Genomic DNA, 20849 nt, shown 5'->3' on the forward strand with positions numbered 1-20849 from the left:
ATATATTCAATTATGCTTTATCTTCATTGCAGTAAAATGGAGGGTTGTTATATCAGGTAGCACAACGCCATCATCCACAAGCCATTTATCACGTGCACAGAATTTAACATATTCTCAAACCACAAGCAATATCCCATCCATTCAGAAATGATTATATCAACTTTAGGAACAGGAAGTTCAAGCTCTTCAATCTTCCCTTTCAAAACAGTTATAACTTTAGAGTAACCTTTAGTTTCGACTATCTGCTTTGCCATGTCAGCCATATCAGAGCATTCAACGGCATAGACATGTTCTGCACCTGCTTTGGCACAGAATAGTGACAAAATCCCAGTTCCGGCACCAACATCAAGAACTACTTTATTCTTGAATAAAAACCTATTCTGATAAGTAACATTTTGATATGTATTGGTTCTAACAGTGTCCTTCAACATTTCTTCATGAATTCCAAAGTGAGAGTAAGAATCAAAGTAGTAATTAGCGCTGGTTTTGTCATTTGAATCATCAAGTTCGCAACCACCCATGGATTGGTCAAGGTTGGAGGTTTCAGCAGCATCTTCGATAACTTCATCAGCATCCTGGAATCGAAGATGGTTGTTGTTGGTGGCGGTGTCCATGTTTGGTAGGTTTGAGTTGGTTATGACCTACTTTTTTTTTGTGTAACTTGACTGTGCTCTTGTAGGCATGGCATGAACATAAACATGGTTGGCCAAGGATAACTTGCAAATGAAGCACTCATGATGGAAGCAAGCAAACATGAACAATGGAGTGATGGATTAAGGTTCATGACGGAAGACTTAGGCTTTAGGATGCAAATAGGTTGTGTTGACTTTGGTCAAAGCTCATTTTTTTTGTATTTTTTTTTGTATGGAATCAAATGTAATGAAATAAAATTGAAATGGATTAACAAAGTGGTTTGAAGTTGGTTTCACAATTGGTTTAATCATAACTTGAATGTTTGACTCTTGAAAAGAACATAACTTGACTGATAATGTGTATGAACAAAACCATGAAATAAGACCATAAGGTTAGGATTTGAAAGGGATATCCATGAACCAATAACATGACTGGCAAGTGGCTAGAAACACAAGAAACTTGGTTGTTCAGATGACCCAGACCATAGAGGTATCCACAATCACAACACCATGACTTTGGATCAAAACCAAACCTCATGTAAAACCAAAGTCAGGTTAGGCCAAGCATGCCAAACAAACAAAACAAATTCAGGAGCAAAATCAGGGTATGATAATGACCTGACACCGGAATAAAGCTCAACAACAGGTTCATATATGACCTGAATAGTATTGAACAAACAGAGAAAGAATCTTCAGAACAGGTTCAAGTATGACCTGACACCGGAATAAAGCTCAACAACAGGTTCATACATGACCTGAATAGTATTGAACAAAAAATGGAAAAACTCTTCAGAGCAGGTTCAAGTATGACCTGACCCCGGAATAAAAGCTCAACAACAGGTTCATATATGACCTGAATAGTATTGAACAAAAATTGGAAAAAACTCTTCAGAGCAGGTTCAAGTATGACCTGACCCCGGAATAAAAGCTCAACAACAGGTCCATACATGACATGAATAGTATTGAACAAAAATTGGATAAAACTCTTCAGAGCAGGTTCAAGTATGACCTGACCCCGGAATAAAAGCTCAACAACAGGTTCATATATGACCTGAATAGTATTGAACAAAAATTGGAAAAAACTCTTCAGAGCAGGTTCAAGTATGACCTGACCCCGGAATAAAAGCTCAACAACAGGTCCATACATGACATGAATAGTATTGAACAAAAATTGGAAAAAACTCTTCAGAGCAGGTTCAAGTATGACCTGACCCCGGAATAAAAGCTCAACAACAGGTCCATACATGACATGAATAGTATTGAACAAAAATTGGAAAAAACTCTTCAGAGCAGGTTCAAGTATGACCTGACTCCGGAATAAAAGCTCAACAACAGGTTCATACATGACCTGAATAGTATTGAACAAAAATTGGAAAAAACTCTTCAGAGCAGGTTCAAGTATGACCTGGCCCCGGAATAAAAGCTCAACAACAGGTTCATACATGACCTGAATAGTATTGAACAAAAATTGGAAAAAACTCTTCAGAGCAGGTTCAAGTATGACCTGACACCGGAATAAAGCTCAACAACAGGTTCATACATGACCTGAATAGTATTGAACAAACAGAGAAAGAATCTTCAGAGCAGGTTCAAGTATGACCTGACCCCGGAATAAAAGTTCAACAACAGGTTCATACATGACCTGAATAGTATTGAACAAAAATTGGAAAAACTCTTCAGAGCAAGTTCAAGTATGACCTGACCCCGGAATAAAGCTCAACAACAGGTTCATATATGACCTGAATAGTATTGAACAAAAGGAAAGAATCTTCAGAACAGGTTCAAGTATGACCTGATACCGGAATAAGGGTTCAACAACAGGTTCATACATGACCTGAATAGTATTGAACAAACATAGGAAAAAATCTTCAGGACAGGTTCATGTATGACCTGACACCGGAATAAGGGTTCAACAACAGGTTCATACATGACCTGAATAGTATTGAACAAACATAGGAAAAAAATCTTCAGGACAGGTTCATGTATGACCTGACACCGGGATAAGGGTTTAACAACAGGTTCATACATGACCTGAATGGTATTGAACAAAAATTGGATTTGAAAATGACTGCGAAAATCGGGTGTGGGTTTAAGGGCACCAAATACAAACTGGAATTAAAGGTCGAAGGATCATAGGATCGACAGAAAGACCTGAGTCAATGCAAAATGAGCACGAAGTACATTTCGGCTATGCATGATTTGAATTTCCTTTTATGCATGATATATGAATGATCATGATTATGAGGATGCTGACACTGGGCAGACTGGGAGTTTGTAAAGGCTTTTTATGGAAGCTCATGATTCCTCAACACCGAGAACTCAACCAAATATTTTATGATAGATGTTGTCAAGGGAGGATTCTATCCAGTTTGATGGCCACAGCTTAGCCAATGGATCCTTTTGGAGGATTAATGAATCGTGCTAGCATAATTTTCGGGCACTCGTCTTAAACTCAATAGTTGTTGACGTATGGCAAAATTTGTTTGAGCAGTTTGAAAGCATGAAGGGGGTCTGCCCCTTCGTGGCTCATCTTGCCCCAGTTTGTTGGGTCTTTGAAAATGTTCACCTTGAAAGTGAGTTTGGAAACAAATTGCCATGAGACTACCTCGAGATGGCTTGCCCCAAGTGTTTGAAACTTGCAATGGTAGACTCTTGACTAATCCAAATGTTGGAATGGTAGACTCTTGACTGACTTTCCTTGGATAGTTGGACTCATTGAGCTCTGAGGTGGCTTGCCCCGGTCTAAGTCTTGAAGCAAATTACTCTTGGTTAACTGAACCTTGGAGTGATTGGACTTACTAAGCTCTGAGGTGGCTTGCCCCGGTCTGATTCTTGAAGCAGATTACTCTTGGCTAGATGACCCTTAGGGTGATTAGCTCGAATTAACTGATGCTCAAAGTGATTTGCCCCTGACTAGACTTCTTTCACTCCATCAAGTTCCTCAACGGTATTGAATTTCTTTGATGCTAAGTGTTGACTTGCAAATAAGATTGTTCATTCAAAAATGGTAATTTTAATTCAATGCTTATGCAAAATTTGAAATCAAAATTTATTGATATGATGGGTGAAATATAGTGAGCGGGTCAATGATAAGAACACAATGATGATCTAGTCATTCACAGTATGCAAGTTGGTGCCATCAAATGATTTACAAAAATCGTTTGGAGTCAAGTTAACACAAACTTGTTATAGTATGCTTTCAAAATAAACCCTGCCTCAATTAGGTCTTTTAAGGGTTGTAACATAGTCTGGTTCACGTTTTTTTTTTTGAAACAAAAGGATATAAGGCTCAAAATTTATTTTACCCATCCCTTCTTCTTGATGATCTTCAGTTCCTATGTTCAGTTAATTTAATACACGCATTCGACTTCCAAGAGGGTTCGAAGGTGTGATGAGGATTCAAGACGAATTTTCTTGAAATGGCAGTCACCTTATTATATATATTTTTTTGTTTTGTTGAGGATTTTGGTGACCTCTTTTGATTGATTTTCCTTATCCCTGATTTTGCCTGGACCGCTTCTTTGAAGCTTTTGGTCCATCGGGATGCCCTAACTTTTGCCTAAGTCATCTTATGGTATTTGACCTAGTGGGCTTTTTTCTATATATTTTTTTAAAGGTGTTGACTGCCATATTATTGGTGGATGAGGATCAACCGACACTAATTTTAGCTTTTCTCAACTTCTTCAACACTTCAACATGTGCGCGAAGGATAACATGTGGTTGAACCTAATTGGAGGGTGTACATATGGACGATTTTTGAAAGATCGAATGCATGATCAAACTATCTGAACACAACTACCCTGCCCCAGGTTAAGATTAAGGGTTTTAGATCCGAAATAAACACCAACTTCTAGGCTCAAAGTGGTTGACTAGGGATTAACTCCTTATCACTCCAGTGTTTGGGGATTTGAAACAATGCCTTACATCATCGACAAGGTTTTACTCAAAAGCATACCACAACAATTTTAGGTGTTTCATTTTCATCATCCTCCCTCCAATCTTTGTTAACACAACGGTTTGATAAACAAAAGTGAATGAGAGGAGTATTTTTGTTTTTAACATAAATGAAAAACGAGTGAATACGAATGGATTAATTCAAAAGATGCATAAACATTTCATTAATCTTACCAATTCAAATAAAACAATAATGTTTAAAAGCAAATAACAACCAACATGCAAAGAAACTACAAAAGAAGTGTTGAAACAACCAAATGATTGCCAGCTCTAGGGAAATGACTTCTTCAAACTTGAAGGTTTGGATCAACAAGCTTTTTGACATTGGCATGATGATCTTCAAATTCTTTTCCTTCAATCTCATCGTTGACCGCAACCCTCTTGGATCCACTACTCACTTCTCCTTTTCTTTCATTGGTATGGGTCGTGACATTGGAAATCCAAGGCGGTATCTCAATGCTCTTACCAGGAAATAATGATAGCTCATTAGCCACATCCCTGACATCTTCCTTGTGGTACACAACCTTGAGGGGTCTCAGGGGTCCTTTCCCTTTCTCATTACCTAGCCCAGAAATCAAGGTATATGTACCCGAGCCTTCTTCCTTGAGTGTTGGTGACCTTATGTCAATCAACCCTTGCAGCTTGAGCTTAAAACTCTTGCATTCCTCGATGGAGTGCCCCATTATTCCAGTATGGTATCCGCACTTGATCTTCGGGTGATCTTCTTCAAAAACTAAGCTCTTTTTGTTAATCAGTCCTCGTACCAAGGCTTTTAGCGCTAAGCAAGAATCTAGGTCATGTCCCAATGCCCCTTTATGGAATTCACATGTTGCATTTGGATTGTACCATGGTAGGTATGGTGACACAGGTGTGAGAGCTCGAGGGGTCACCAAAGCATTTTGGATCAGTTGCGGGTAGAGCTTGCTATATGGCACCGGAATCGAGTCATTGTGATCCTTGTTCCCCTTGTTCTGATTCTAATTTTTGTTCTGAACCTGGCTTTGGTGACTTTGAGGAGCAATAGCCAGAGGATGTTGATGATGACGTCTTGAGGGAGGTCCATATACTGGTAAGTGAGGAGTTGCCACATAGAATTTCCCTTGACTTGGGGTAACACCAGATGGATGCGGGGTAGTAGCTCTCTTTGTTGCAGCAGTGTATATTGGGTGACCCTCTTTTCTCAACAAGACTTGCAGGGTTTCCAAGACCCATCTCATTTGGCTCTTCAAAAGATTAAGTTCCCCCTTCAGTGCTTCTTGGCTTTTCCTTAGCTCGTCCATCATCTCCTGAGACATGGTTCTTTGTTCTAAACGCGTGTTGAGAATCACTTTGCTTCACGGACAAAAGATGGATGAGTTTTTTTTATTTTGTCTGGAAAATGACATGCGTTATGATGAGATGCAGATGCAATGAAATGTGAATGAATGCAATGCAAGCCATGCACATTTGTTTTTTATTTTTTTATTTTTACATGGGTTCAAAAGTCTGAGGTACTGATGAATCTGATTGTTTTCCAAGAATAGGTTCTCACCGGGTAAGATCTAAGGCTTTGTTACAAAGGATCCCCAGAGTCATTGATTCACAAGAATGTTTGACGCTTACGGGAAATACTTTCCGGTCGTCAACTCCATCAAGGGAATCTATTCTGGGTGAGGTTCTCGTACCGACCCTTACGAAGTATTCACCTCGGGAGTCCGTACTACGCAACCATCGACTCGGTTCTAGACAGGATACTCAGAGTCATGGATTCAAAAGACTGTTTGACGCTTACGGAAAATACTTTCCGGTCATCAACTCCATCTGGAGAATCTATTCTGAGCGAGGTTCTCGTATCGATCCTTACGAAGTATCCACCTCGGGAATCCATACTACGCAACCATCATTTCTAGTTGGCCAAAGGTTTAATGTTCTAAAAGGTCCTTAGAGTCATGGACCCCTTTGAAACATTGAAGCTTACGAGGTATACACCTCGGGCGACAATATTTGCAAAAGAATCTACTCTAAGTGAGGTTCTCGTACCGACCCTTACGAAGTATTCACCTCGGGAGTTCGTACTACTCAACCATCGTCCTATCTTATGTTTTTTCTTTTTCACTCTAGACTCGGGTGTAGAGTCTTTCCCACATGGTTTGCAATCAAATACCCAAGTACCAACAATCACAATAGAACCAATATCCAACAGATATAACAATAAAGATGATAAAACAATAAAGAAAAGCCACACAATTAAACAAACAAAGGCACACAAACGTCCTAACTAGGCTTGACTCGCTTAGAATTTATCTATCCCCAGCAGAGTCGCCATCTGTCGTACCTCGAAAAATGGGGATACGACTTCAAAGCGAAGCGCGATCGCACGCTCGCAATGATGGACTGAACAGAATCGCCACCGAACTTTATTTATTCCCAAAAATGGGAAAAGGAAAATATCGATAAAACCTCTAAAAGAAAGGATAAGATATGGTCATCGCAACCAATATCAGGGTTCGGGAGTCGATTACGCAAGGGGAAGGTATTAGCACCCCTCACGTCCGTTGTACTCAACGGGAACCATTAGGTCAGTTGTGTGCGTTAGTGTTAGTTTAAATGTTAGGCTTTTCAAGTTATTAGGTGGGAAGGAAAGAATAGAAGAAAGGAGAATGTTTTTTGATTTTTTAACAAAGGACTAAACCTAAGTTTTTTATTAGTGGGCCTGACAAGATTTAAAAATCCTGCTCCTACGTATCTCAAAAGAGAAATCAAGGCTTACGTAGTTCTGGGTAGAAAAATGTTTGTTTGTTGGTCGATTTTAGCGAAAGCTATACTGTATTATTCGACGAAAACATTGTTTTACCCAAAACAGATGAGGAGTGGACGCATACCACACATCGAACGGATTTATAAATCTACATTCGGAAAAGCGTCATTTATCTCTACTCAACAATCGTGGCCGAAACATTGTTTTGTATCACTTAAGACAATATATCTTTCATTTATGAAAAAGGTTTTTGATTAATCGCACGGCGGCGAGAAAAAAGTTTGATTGGTTGGAGGTATTTTAAGTGATGGCGAGAACTTGGATGAGCGAGATATACATCTCGAATCCTAGCCTCAGGAGTGCACGGTATACACCATGTTCCATTTCCATCTTTATTGAAAGAGTTTAAGATAGGAATTAAGTATTTTGGAATTTGATTGAGAAAGGGTTTGAAGAAACCGCATTGACAATTTTAGGCGATGGCGAGAGTTAAGATTGGCGAGGCATACGTCTCGAATCTTAACCTCAGGAGTGCATGGTATACATCATGTTCCATTTCCACCTTTATTGAGAAAGTGTTTAAATAAGAATTAGGTATTTTGAGTTTTGTTGTGAAAATGACTTGACCTAGATCAAGTATTGATGGACGTTTAAGAGAAATTTGAATGAGTGTTTGATAGAGCAAAGTGGATAAATTGGATGATGGCGAGAGCTAGGATTGGCGAGATATACATCTCGAATCCTAGTCTCAGGAGTGCGTGGTATACACCACGTTCCATTTCCATCTTATTGAAAAGGGTTTAGATAGGGATTAATATTTTTGAGTTTTTATCAGGAAAAATGGCTTGACGTTAAACCAAGCGTTTGATGAAAGTTTGGAAGAACTGGAATGGAATAGGAGGGAGAAATGAGTTGATTTGTTTATTGAGAAAATACTCGACGTTGGATCGAGTCACACTTTTTGTATTTTTTTAGAAATGGTGGATTTTATTCTTGTGTTAGTATCTAAAACAAATAGAGAAATAAAACAATACAAAATTATATACACATTGGGGAAGTGGGGTACATTTTGTCAAATGGGGATTAAAAAATCATGAAATAATTAAATCGGGCCCAAACAACAAATAATGTAATGCATGAGTGTAAGTGCAAGAGAACCGGCTCATTGTAAGAAAGCCCAAGAGTAAGCTATGTGAGGTTGATGGCGATGCTCAAAAAGCAACCGACTTACAAGGGTGTGAAAATGGGCTCGACATTGAATCGAGGAATATGATTTTAATAGTTTTAAAATGGTTTTGAATGAATGATGAAATTAATAAAAAAACAGATTTTGAGTTGTTAAATAACAATGAAACCATGAGTATAATAAAACATAAACATAAAAAATGCTAAAAGAAATAAAATGCTAAAAGAAAAAAAAAATGCTAAAGGAAAAAAAATGCTACATATGAGTATTGAACCCTCTGCACTTAAGATCATGAAACTACCCTCTCTCCACTAGGCCATTTAAGACTAGTTGTTATTTTGATGCTAGATTGGATAAATAAACTAAAATGGATTAAAAATCAGAATTAAAATAAAAAACTAATAAAAAAGAAAACTGTTGGACTAACCTAATTAAACCCAGCCGCTTGGCTGTTGGATTTTTCAAAGGGAATATGAGTTGAAAAGGAGGAAATATTTATTACCTACTTAAAAAGTTTAAACAAAATTTTAATGGTTTCAAAAACTTACTCTGTTTAAAAACAAATTAAAGAAAAATAAATGGGAATAGTAACAGATGCCTTTCTCCTCGTTCTCTCCCAATCTCCCAAATTCGCTCTCTAAATCTCACGAATCTCTCTTTCTCAACTTAGCCTTACGTTTTCAACCTCTCGTCTCTCTCACGAAATCTCCTCCCTCATCGCGACCTCACCGAATCCCTCTCAAACATACCAGAGATCATGGCTGAAACAAAAGAGGGAGCTCACCTTCGGACCTTCGATGACGGCGATAGCTCAGGTAACAATCGAACCTTTTTCTTCGGCTCTTCAAGTGCTGGATTTCTTTTACTTTAGGATTAGTGTTTTGATTTGCTTTGAAGTTTTTCCTTTCCGCCTCCGATTTTCGTCCTTTTTTTTTACTGATTCACTCTCTCTATTTATATCTCCTGATTTAGGGTTTCAAAGGTGCATTTGGTGTTCAAAGGAGCATCCTGCAAAATACCTTTTTTGATGTTCAGACTCGGATTACCCTGTTGATGCTAGATTCGAAAAGGTACTCTTAACGCAAGATTTCTTCTTGAATTTTGTCTTAACTCCAAATTGGGATATTTTCTGGAATTCTAACGCTTGCCAATTGCTTTGGGTTTTGTTACTGCAGTAAAACATTGAAGATTCCAAAAGCATTTTCGGTTTTGATCACAGCTCAGGTTTTACTCGGTTTTGGACCTTCACAAGAAAACAGGGTCAGGAGTGCAATTATTGTTGCTTGGCCATCTCTATCCTCATCTCTTTTGAAAGCTTTGGCATTAGGACAACAGGAATGGTTCATACAGCTTTGCAAAGGAAAAAATGCAGTTCCTTCGCAACAAGTAGAATAGTCTTCACCTAAAGCATCTAGAATTGGTTGTGTAATTTTCTCAGCTTCTTCCTTATCAGGGTTTGTCATTTCATCAATGTATAAAAAGTAAATCTCCACAGGAGAAGCAACAACCAAATCAAGATGATTTAGTTCAAACATGCCAATGATATGTCCATAGATTTCAAGGGAGAATAACGGCTCACATTCCTTGTCAAATATTGCTGTTTCAAGAAGTTGGAGAGACTCATATGCCAACTCTTTTATTTGCATCCTGAATGACGCTTCATCGGGAGAATCGATATCATCTGGTAATGCAATGCATTCCTACCACCTCTTTTTGTATCCCATTGATATAGGTCTCCAAGCTTCCAAAAGAAGATAGAAATTATAATTGTCTTTGCAGCAAGGAGGAATATGTCATTTGTTTCATTAGCATGTTTCATGAACTTAAGGAGTGCCTCTCTACGCCTTGGATCAGAACTCTCAACAGTACAGAGTAAAGAATTGGAGGATTCCCAGTCAGCCCCTGCACACAACATGCTGCAGTAGTAAGCTTCTCCACGTCCACCAGGGCATGGAACAGGTGGAGGCAATGAGAACTTCTCAGAGCAAGGCAATCTCAATTCACCATTCATCAATGATTCCACAACTCCTTCAGGGAGAGGAACTATATTTTTTTAAACCACCCGAACAACGTTGCAAAGTGCTCTCTTCTTCATCAGACAAATCCATTTCATGAGAGTTTTCAACAGACTTTGAAGAGGTTCCTGCATCACAAGCATGACTCTCATTGGCCCTTAATTCTCTCAAGTAAAGCCTCCTCAGGTGTCGTTGCAAAAGTATTATATGGTGGTATATGGCGAGTGACATGAGCTTCTGTGTTTGCAAGAGCAATTCCTTTTACTTCAACATTTTTCATTTTCTCATCCAGGTTCTTTTTAGCTTCAGGTTCTTCATCTTTTCTGATTTCATCAAACTTATTACGCATATCATTATGTCTCTTTGTTCCGAAAGCAGCATCAGTCAATCTACTTTTGGCTCTCCACTGATCCTGACTCATCTCTTCCACCGGAGCCGCACTCGGAAGTGGCTCCTTATACTCCAAACCTCTCACTCTTGGTTCCAATCTAAGTATCTTATTAGCACCAATTCGCACAACCTTAAGCGTCTGAACTTCCTTATCAAACACACCAAGCGCATACATCCCTCGGTGTGCCGTAGCCTCCTGTCTCTTTAATATTTTGGTTTGAATTTCTTCAACAGATCCCAACACTGTCACACCAACCTTCTTCAATTTCTCGAACACGGGCTTCGCTTACAAGCTGTTGCTGAAGTTTCTGTTGTGGAGAGCCAAACAATTATCAGCGGTTACGGTGAGTTTTTTTTCGATGCTGTCATGTTCTTTCCAATTTTCTGTTGTGGCCTTTGTAACCGAAATATGAACTACTGTGATATTGCAGGTTTATTTGGAAATGAAGAAAGGTTTCCTCTTGGCAAGCATGGCTGCTTCAAAGACAGCGAGGGAGATAGCCAACAGATGGTGACATGCCAAAACTTGGCCCAGAACCGATGGCACGTGAAGGAGGGGTGGCAATTTGAGATTGCTGATATTAGGTACCGGAACAAAACCTGGGATACGTGATTACAACAAGCAGCACTGTAAAGTTTAAAATGCCAGTGATTAGTTTTAGTGCCTCAAATTTGTAGTTTACGGTTGTTTGTAATTAGATGCATATTATAATCCTTAATTTTTGGTAGCTGTAATTATTGAGTTCCAAGTAACAACATCTCTATATGCCCTTCCTTTGAAAACCTTGTTAACATCTTCTATGCTCATGTCGATCAAAGTTGCAGAGAGAGTCAATCTTATTTCAAATACCATATTTCACTGCCAATTCATGAATCTTCATGCCTTCTTCCAAATTGGAGGTGTAAGCACCAACTCGCAATGCACTAACCACAGTAACCCAGTTGGGTTATTGGATATTTGATTTTAAAAATGGATATGGATTTTTAGGAATAATCCAAGACTAATCTAAATATCAATTTAAATAATAATAAAAAATCAGCAAAAAACCAAATTAAAATCAAATTAATCTATAATTCATTAAAATTACTTTGATATCAACTCTAACATTCATTTGGAAATTAAAATCAATTAGAGTTTGAATCATTAGTAAAATAAACAATTAAGATTAAATTGAAATTTGGAATTAAACTTAATTCGAAATTAAAATCAAATTGAAAAATTAAAAAGTCAAATGATTAAAATCCATTTTATAATCAAAAGCACCATGATAAAAAAAAACTTAGACAATGACCAAAGTGTAACAAAAATATGGATTTGGGAATGAATGTATGCAAATGAACTTTAGGCCAAGTGCCAAAAAAATTCAGGACCAAAATCGGGGTATGACAGTTGCCCCTATTTAAGTATCTTCAACTAGATCATATGAAGCAGGACACTCTTCGTATGATCATAGTGGGAGATGGTTAAATACTAAGACCCGGATTTTGATCCTGAATCCCCCTGACATGATGAGATATGATATGATATGATATGATATGCATGGATGCATGATTCTTTTTTTGTAATTTTTTATCTGCTAGGGATATGATGGACCCTTGACAGGAGATGCTACTAGACAGACCAATCTGTGGGGAATGCTGGTGGTCCACAAGGAGACAGACAAATGGTAAAAAACAAACTCGCTGGGGAAGACAGTCCTGCTGGAGAGTCAAACGCACACTGGGGGAGTAATCGAAGTGGAATTTGATAAGCAGCATTCAGAGTACAAGAGATTTCGGGAGTAAGTTCACATATGACTTACCAGACCTGAGTAAGAAAGAAAATGCACAACCGGTTCAGACACAACAAACAGGTTCATATATGACCTGACAATGCTGGGGAATAATCATGGAGAATAACTCTTCAGAACAGGTTCATATATGACCTGACACCGGAATAAAGCTCAACAACAGGTTCATATATGACCTGAATAGTATTGAACAAACAGAGAAAGAATCTTCAGAACAGGTTCAAGTATGACCTGACACCGGAATAAAGCTCAACAACAGGTTCATACATGACCTGAATAGTATTGAACAAAAAATGGAAAAACACTTCAGAGCAGGTTCAAGTATGACCTGACCCCGGAATAAAAGCTCAACAACAGGTTCATATATGACCTGAATAGTATTGAACAAAAATTGGAAAAAACTCTTCAGAGCAGGTTCAAGTATGACCTGACCCCGGAATAAAAGCTCAACAACAGGTCCATACATGACATGAATAGTATTGAACAAAAATTGGAAAAAACTCTTCAGAGCAGGTTCAAGTATGACCTGACCCCGGAATAAAAGCTCAACAACAGGTCCATACTTGACATGAATAGTATTGAACAAAAATTGGAAAAAACTCTTCAGAGCAGGTTCAAGTATGACCTGGCCCCGGAATAAAAGCTCAACAACAGGTTCATACATGACCTGAATAGTATTGAACAAAAATTGGAAAAAACTCTTCAGAGCAGGTTCAAGTATGACCTGACACCGGAATAAAGCTCAACAACAGGTTCATACATGACCTGAATAGTATTGAACAAACAGAGAAAGAATCTTCAGAGCAGGTTCAAGTATGACCTGACCCCGGAATAAAAGTTCAACAACAGGTTCATACATGACCTGAATAGTATTGAAAAAAAATTGGAAAAACTCTTCAGAGCAAGTTCAAGTATGACCTGACCCCGGCATAAAGCTCAACAACAGGTTCATATATGACCTGAATAGTATTGAACAAAAGGGAAGAATCTTCAGAACAGGTTCAAGTATGACCTGATACCGGAATAAGGGTTCAACAACAGGTTCATACATGACCTGAATAGTATTGAACAAACATAGGAAAAAATCTTCAGGACAGGTTCATGTATGACCTGACACCGGAATAAGGGTTCAACAACAGGTTCATACATGACCTGAATAGTATTGAACAAACATAGGAAAAAAATCTTCAGGACAGGTTCATGTATGACCTGACACCGGGATAAGGGTTTAACAACAGGTTCATACATGACCTGAATGGTATTGAACAAAAATTGGATTTGAAAATGACTGCGAAAATCGGGTGTGGGTTTAAGGGCACCAAATACAAACTGGAATTAAAGGTCGAAGGATCATAGGATCGACAGAAAGACCTGAGTCAATGCAAAATGAGCACGAAGTACATTTCGGCTATGCATGATTTGAATTTCCTTTTATGCATGATATATGAATGATCATGATTATGAGGATGCTGACACTGGGCAGACTGGGAGTTTGTAAAGGCTTTTTATGGAAGCTCATGATTCCTCAACACCGAGAACTCAACCAAATATTTTATGATAGATGTTGTCAAGGGAGGATTCTATCCAGTTTGATGGCCACAGCTTAGCCAATGGATCCTTTTGGAGGATTAATGAATCGTGCTAGCATAATTTTCGGGCACTCGTCTTAAACTCAATAGTTGTTGACGTATGGCAAAATTTGTTTGAGCAGTTTGAAAGCATGAAGGGGGTCTGCCCCTTCGTGGCTCATCTTGCCCCAGTTTGTTGGGTCTTTGAAAATGTTCACCTTGAAAGTGAGTTTGGAAACAAATTGCCATGAGACTACCTCGAGATGGCTTGCCCCAAGTGTTTGAAACTTGCAATGGTAGACTCTTGACTAATCCAAATGTTGGAATGGTAGACTCTTGACTGACTTTCCTTGGAAAGTTGGACTCATTGAGCTTTGAGGTGGCTTGCCCCGGTCTAAGTCTTGAAGCAAATTACTCTTGGTTAACTGAACCTTGGAATGATTGCACTTACTAAGCTCTGAGGTGGCTTGCCCCGGTCTGATTCTTGAAGCAGATTACTCTTGGCTAGATGACCCTTAGGGTGATTAGCTCGAATTAACTGATGCTCAAAGTGATTTGCCCCTGACTAGACTTCTTTCACTCCATCAAGTTCCTCAACGGTATTGATATTCTTTGATGCTAAGTGTTGACTCGCAAATAAGATTGTTCATTCAAAAATGGTAATTTTAATTCAATGCTTATGCAAAATTTGAAATCAAAATTTATTGATATGATGGGTGAAATATAGTGAGCGGGTCAATGATAAGAACACAATGATGATCTAGTCATTCACAGTATGCAAGTTGGTGCCATCAAATGATTTACAAAAATCGTTTGGAGTCAAGTTAACACAAACTTGTTATAGTATGCTTTCAAAATAAACCCTGCCTCAATTAGGTCTTTTAAGGGTTGTAACATAGTCTGGTTCACGTTTTTTTTTAAACAAAAGGATATAAGGCTCAAAATTTATTTTACCCATCCCTTCTTCTTGATGATCTCCAGTTCCTATGTTCAGTTAATTCAATACACGCATTTGACTTCCAAGAGGGTTCGAAGGTGTGACGAGGATTCAAGACGAATTTTCTTGAAATGGCAGTCACCTTATTATATATATTTTTTTGTTTTGTTGAGGATTTTGGTGACCTCTTTTGATTGATTTTCCTTATCCCTGATTTTGCCTGGACCGCTTCTTTGAAGCTTTTGGTCCATCGGGATGCCCTAACTTTTGCATAAGTCATCTTGTGGTATTTGACCTAGTGGGCTTTTTTCTATAATTTTTTTTAAAGGTGTTGACTGCCACATTATTGGTGGATGAGGATCAACCGACACTAATTTTAGCTTTTCTCAACTTCTTCGACACTTCAACATGTGCGCGAAGGATAACATGTGGTTGAACCTAATTGGTGGGTGTACATATGGACGATTTTTGAAAGATCGATTGCATGATCAAACTATCTGAACACAACAACCCTGCCCCAGGTTAAGATTAAGGGTTTTAGATCCGAAATAAACACCAACTTCTATGCTCAAAGTGGTTGACTAGGGATTAACTCCTTATCACTCCAGTGTTTGGGGATTTGAAACAATGCCTTACATCATCGACAAGGTTTTTGCTCAAAAGCATACCACAACAATTTCAGGTGTTTCGTTTTCATCATCTTCCCTCCAATCTTTGTTAACACAACGGTTTGATAAACAAAAGTGAATGAGAGGAGTATTTTTGTTTTTAACATAAATGAAAAACGAGTGAATACGAATGGATTAATTCAAAAGATGCATAAACATTTCATTAATCTTACCAATTCAAATAAAACAACAATGTTTAAAAGCAAATAACAACCAACATGCAAAGAAACTACAAAAGAAGTGTTGAAACAACCAAATGATTGCCAGCTCTAGGGAAATGACTTCTTCAAACTTGAAGGTTTGGATCAACAAGCTTTTTGACATTGGCATGATGATCTTCAAATTCTTTTCCTTCAATCTCATCGTTGAACGCAACCCTCTTGGATCCACTACTCACTTCTCCTTTTCTTTCATTGGTATGGGTCGTGACATTGGAAATCCAAGGCGGTATCTCAATGCTCTTACCAGGAAATAATGATAGCTCATTAGCCACATCCCTGACATCTTCCTTGTGGTACACAACCTTGAGGGGTCTCAGGGGTCCTTTCCCTTTCTCATTACCTAGCCCAGAAATCAAGGTATATGTACCCGAGCCTTCTTCCTTGAGTGTTGGTGACCTTATGTCAATCAACCCTTGCAGCTTGAGCTTAAAACTCTTGCATTCCTCGATGGAGTGCCCCATTATTCCAGTATGGTATCCGCACTTGATCTTCGGGTGATCTTCTTCAAAAACTAAGCTCTTTTTGTTAATCAGTCCTCGTACCAAGGCTTTTAGCGCTAAGCAAGAATCTAGGTCATGTCCCAATGCCCCTTTATGGAATTCACATGTTGCATTTGGATTGTACCATGGTAGGTATGGTGACACAGGTGTGAGAGCTCGAGGGGTCACCAAAGCATTTTGGATTAGTTGCGGGTAGAGCTTGCTATATGGCACCGGAATCGAGTCATTGTGATCCTTGTTCCCCTTGTTCTGATTCTAATTTTTGTTCTGAACCTGGCTTTGGTGACTTTGAGGAGCAATAGCCAGAGGATGTTGATGATGACGTCTTGAGGGAGGTCCATATACTGGTAAGTGAGGAGTTGCCACATAGAATTTCCCTTGACTTGGGGTAACACCAGATGGATGCGGGGTAGTAGCTCTCTTTGTTGCAGCAGTGTATATTGGGTGACCCTCTTTTCTCAACAAGACTTGCAGGGTTTCCAAGACCCATCTCATTTGGCTCTTCAAAAGATTAAGTTCCCCCTTCAGTGCTTCTTGGCTTTTCCTTAGCTCGTCCATCATCTCCTGAGACATGGTTCTTTGTTCTAAACGCGTGTTGAGAATCACTTTGCTTCACGGACAAAAGATGGATGAGTTTTTTTTATTTTGTCTGGAAAATGACATGCGTTATGATGAGATGCAGATGCAATGAAATGTGAATGAATGCAATGCAAGCCATGCACATTTGTTTTTTATTTTTTTTATTTTTACATGGGTTCAAAAGTCTGAGGTACTGATGAATCTGATTGTTTTCCAAGAATAGGTTCTCACCGGGTAAGATCTAAGGCTTTGTTACAAAGGATCCCCAGAGTCATTGATTCACAAGAATGTTTGACGCTTACGGGAAATACTTTCCGGTCGTCAACTCCATCAAGGGAATCTATTCTGGGTGAGGTTCTCGTACCGACCCTTACGAAGTATTCACCTCGGGAGTCCGTACTACGCAACCATCGACTCGGTTCTAGACAGGATACTCAGAGTCATGGATTCAAAAGACTGTTTGACGCTTACGGAAAATACTTTCCGGTCATCAACTCCATCTGGAGAATCTATTCTGAGCGAGGTTCTCGTATCGATCCTTACGAAGTATCCACCTCGGGAATCCATACTACGCAACCATCATTTCTAGTTGGCCAAAGGTTTAATGTTCTAAAAGGTCCTTAGAGTCATGGACCCCTTTGAAACATTGAAGCTTACGAGGTATACACCTCGGGCGACAATATTTGCAAAAGAATCTACTCTAAGTGAGGTTCTCGTACCGACCCTTACAAAGTATTCACCTCGGGAGTCCGTACTACTCAACCATCGTCCTATCTTATGTTTTTTCTTTTTCACTCTAGACTCGGGTGTAGAGTCTTTCCCACATGGTTTGCAATCAAATACCCAAGTACCAACAATCACAATAGAACCAATATCCAACAGATATAACAATAAAGATGATAAAACAATAAAGAAAAGCCACACAATTAAACAAACAAAGGCACACAAACGTCCTAACTAGGCTTGACTCGCTTAGAATTTATCTATCCCCAGCAGAGTCGCCATCTGTCGTACCTCGAAAAATGGGGATACGACTTCAAAGCGAAGCGCGATCTCACGCTCGCAATGATGGACTGAACAGAGTCGCCACCGAACTTTATTTATTCCCAAAAATGGGAAAAGGAAAATATCGATAAAACCTCTAAAAGAAAGGATAAGATATGGTCATCGCAACCAATATCAGGGTTCGGGAGTCAATTACGCAAGGGGAAGGTATTAGCACCCCTCACGTCCGTTGTACTCAACGGGAACCATTAGGTCAGTTGTGTGCATTAGTGTTAGTTTAAATGTTAGGCTTTTCAAGTTATTAGGTGGGAAGGAAAGAATAGAAGAAAGGAGAATGTTTTTTGATTTTTTAACAAAGGACTAAACCTAAGTTTTTTATTAGTGGGCCTGACAAGATTTAAAAATCCTACTCCTACGTATCTCAAAAGAGAAATCAAGGCTTACGTAGTTCTGGGTAGAAAAATGTTTGTTTGTTGGTCGATTTTAGCGAAAGCTATACTGTATTAATCGACGAAAACATTGTTTTACCCAAAACAGATGAGGAGTGGACGCATACCACACATCGAACGGATTTATAAATCTACATTCGGAAAAGCGTCATTTATCTCTACTCAACAATCGTGGCCAAAACATTGTTTTGTATCACTTAAGACAATATATCTTTCATTTATGAAAAAGGTTTTTGATTAATCGCACGGCGGCGAGAAAAAAGTTTGATTGGTTGGAGGTATTTTGAGTGATGGCGAGAACTTGGATGAGCGAGATATACATCTCGAACCCTAGCCTCAGGAGTGCACGGTATACACCATGTTCCATTTCCATCTTTATTGAAAGAGTTTAAGATAGGAATTAAGTATTTTGGAATTTGATTGAGAAAGGGTTTGAAGAAACCGCATTGACAATTTTAGGCGATGGCGAGAGTTAAGATTGGCGAGGCATACGTCTCGAATCTTAACCTCAGGAGTGCATGGTATACACCATGTTCCATTTCCACCTTTATTGAGAAAGTGTTTAAATAAGAATTAGGTATTTTGAGTTTTGTTGTGAAAATGACTTGACCTAGATCAAGTATTGATGGACGTTTAAGAGAAATTTGAATGAGTGTTTGATAGAGCAAAGTGGATAAATTGGATGATGGCGAGAGCTAGGATTGGCGAGATATACATCTCGAATCCTAGTCTCAGGAGTGCGTGGTATACACCACGTTCCATTTCCATCTTATTGAAAAGGGTTTAGATAGGGATTAATATTTTTGAGTTTTTATCAGGAAAAATGGCTTGACGTTAAACCAAACGTTTGATGAAAGTTTGGAAGAACTGGAATGGAATAGGAGGGAGAAATGAGTTGATTTGTTTATTGAGAAAATACTCGACGTTGGATCGAGTCACACTTTTTGTATTTTTTTAGAAATGGTGGATTTTATTCTTGTGTTAGTATCTAAAACAAATAGAGAAATAAAACAATACAAAATTATATACACATTGGGGAAGTGGGGTACATTTTGTCAAATGGGGATTAAAAAATCATGAAATAATTAAATCGGGCCCAAACAACAAATAATGTAATGCATGAGTGTAAGTGCAAGAGAACCGGCTCATTGTAAGAAAGCCCAAGAGTAAGCTATGTGAGGTTGATGGCGATGCTCAAAAAGCAACCGACTTACAAGGGTGTGTGTCATACCCCAAAATTTGCCCATTAATATTTCAAGACATTTTTCAAGGCATTCCGAATCATTTTTATGACACTGATCTCAAAGGAACGAAGGCCCAGCTCACGAATGGCCCAATCCAGAAAATGGCCCAAACTGGCCTGTTCGCTATGCGTTCGCTACCAGCTCGCCTAGCGAACGTTCGCTACCAGCTCGCCTAGCGAACGTTCGCTACCAGCTCGCCTAGCGAGGCTGACAGACAACAAAAAATTTCGGGCTTCGTTCTGAGCCCATTAGGTCATGAAAAAGAGCATTATAAATACCAGCACTTCAGTAATGAAAAGAGAGAACGAAAAATAGAGAAAGGAGAACCCTAGCAAGCAAACCCTAGCGCTCACAGACGGAAAACCCTAAAGGAAACCCTAAAGGAAAAGCCGGCGGCAGCAAGGTCACTTCCGCTCAATTCGATCCGATCGGCCAACTCAAGGTTACAATTCGATTGCAAACAGGTTTGCATTACTATTATCGCTTTATTTTCTTAATTTGCATGTGATACCGCTTTATGTTCTTAACTTGCATGTGATATTATAATTGAATTCATAAACATATTTGAGGTTTTGCATGTGAATTTAAGTGTGCCTAAATATTGTGAATGCTGAACTATGTAATTATGTGTTGAATGCCATAAGCCATGCCGCAGGTTGAAGTCATACTGTTCTGAAATTCAAAACCCGCAGCCGCTCGCTAGCACATCGCTAAGCGAGCATGTAGCGAGTATTCGCTAGGCCCTCGCTAGGCGAGGCAGAGGCGAACGGGACAGCCGTTAATATTTTGATTGTTCTGTTCTATACTTATCTGATCTGTTCTATGTTAATCATGCGTTATCTTGCCTGACATTCTTACTGCTGTGTTTCTTTTTACGGTGTAATCTTCGATTACACCCCGATTTGGTATTCTAACCCGTTTGCTGAATTTTGCAAAGGTTCACATGTCCCAGGAAAAGATTGCCGTTAGGTCTT

At 38.9% G+C, this 20849-nt stretch overlaps 2 pseudogenes; both read right to left on the bottom strand.

Moving 5' to 3' along the window:
• Positions 1-6: 6 nt before the first annotated feature.
• Positions 7-803, bottom strand: LOC127116420 (probable protein arginine N-methyltransferase 1; annotated as a pseudogene).
• Positions 804-9729: 8926 nt separating this feature from the next.
• Positions 9730-11089, bottom strand: LOC127092207 (histone-lysine N-methyltransferase ATXR2-like; annotated as a pseudogene).
• Between the last annotated feature and the right edge of the window lie 9760 nt (positions 11090-20849).

This window comes from Lathyrus oleraceus, chromosome 1 (genome assembly GCF_024323335.1).
Source record: "Lathyrus oleraceus cultivar Zhongwan6 chromosome 1, CAAS_Psat_ZW6_1.0, whole genome shotgun sequence".
Taxonomy (NCBI): Eukaryota; Viridiplantae; Streptophyta; class Magnoliopsida; order Fabales; family Fabaceae; genus Lathyrus; species Lathyrus oleraceus.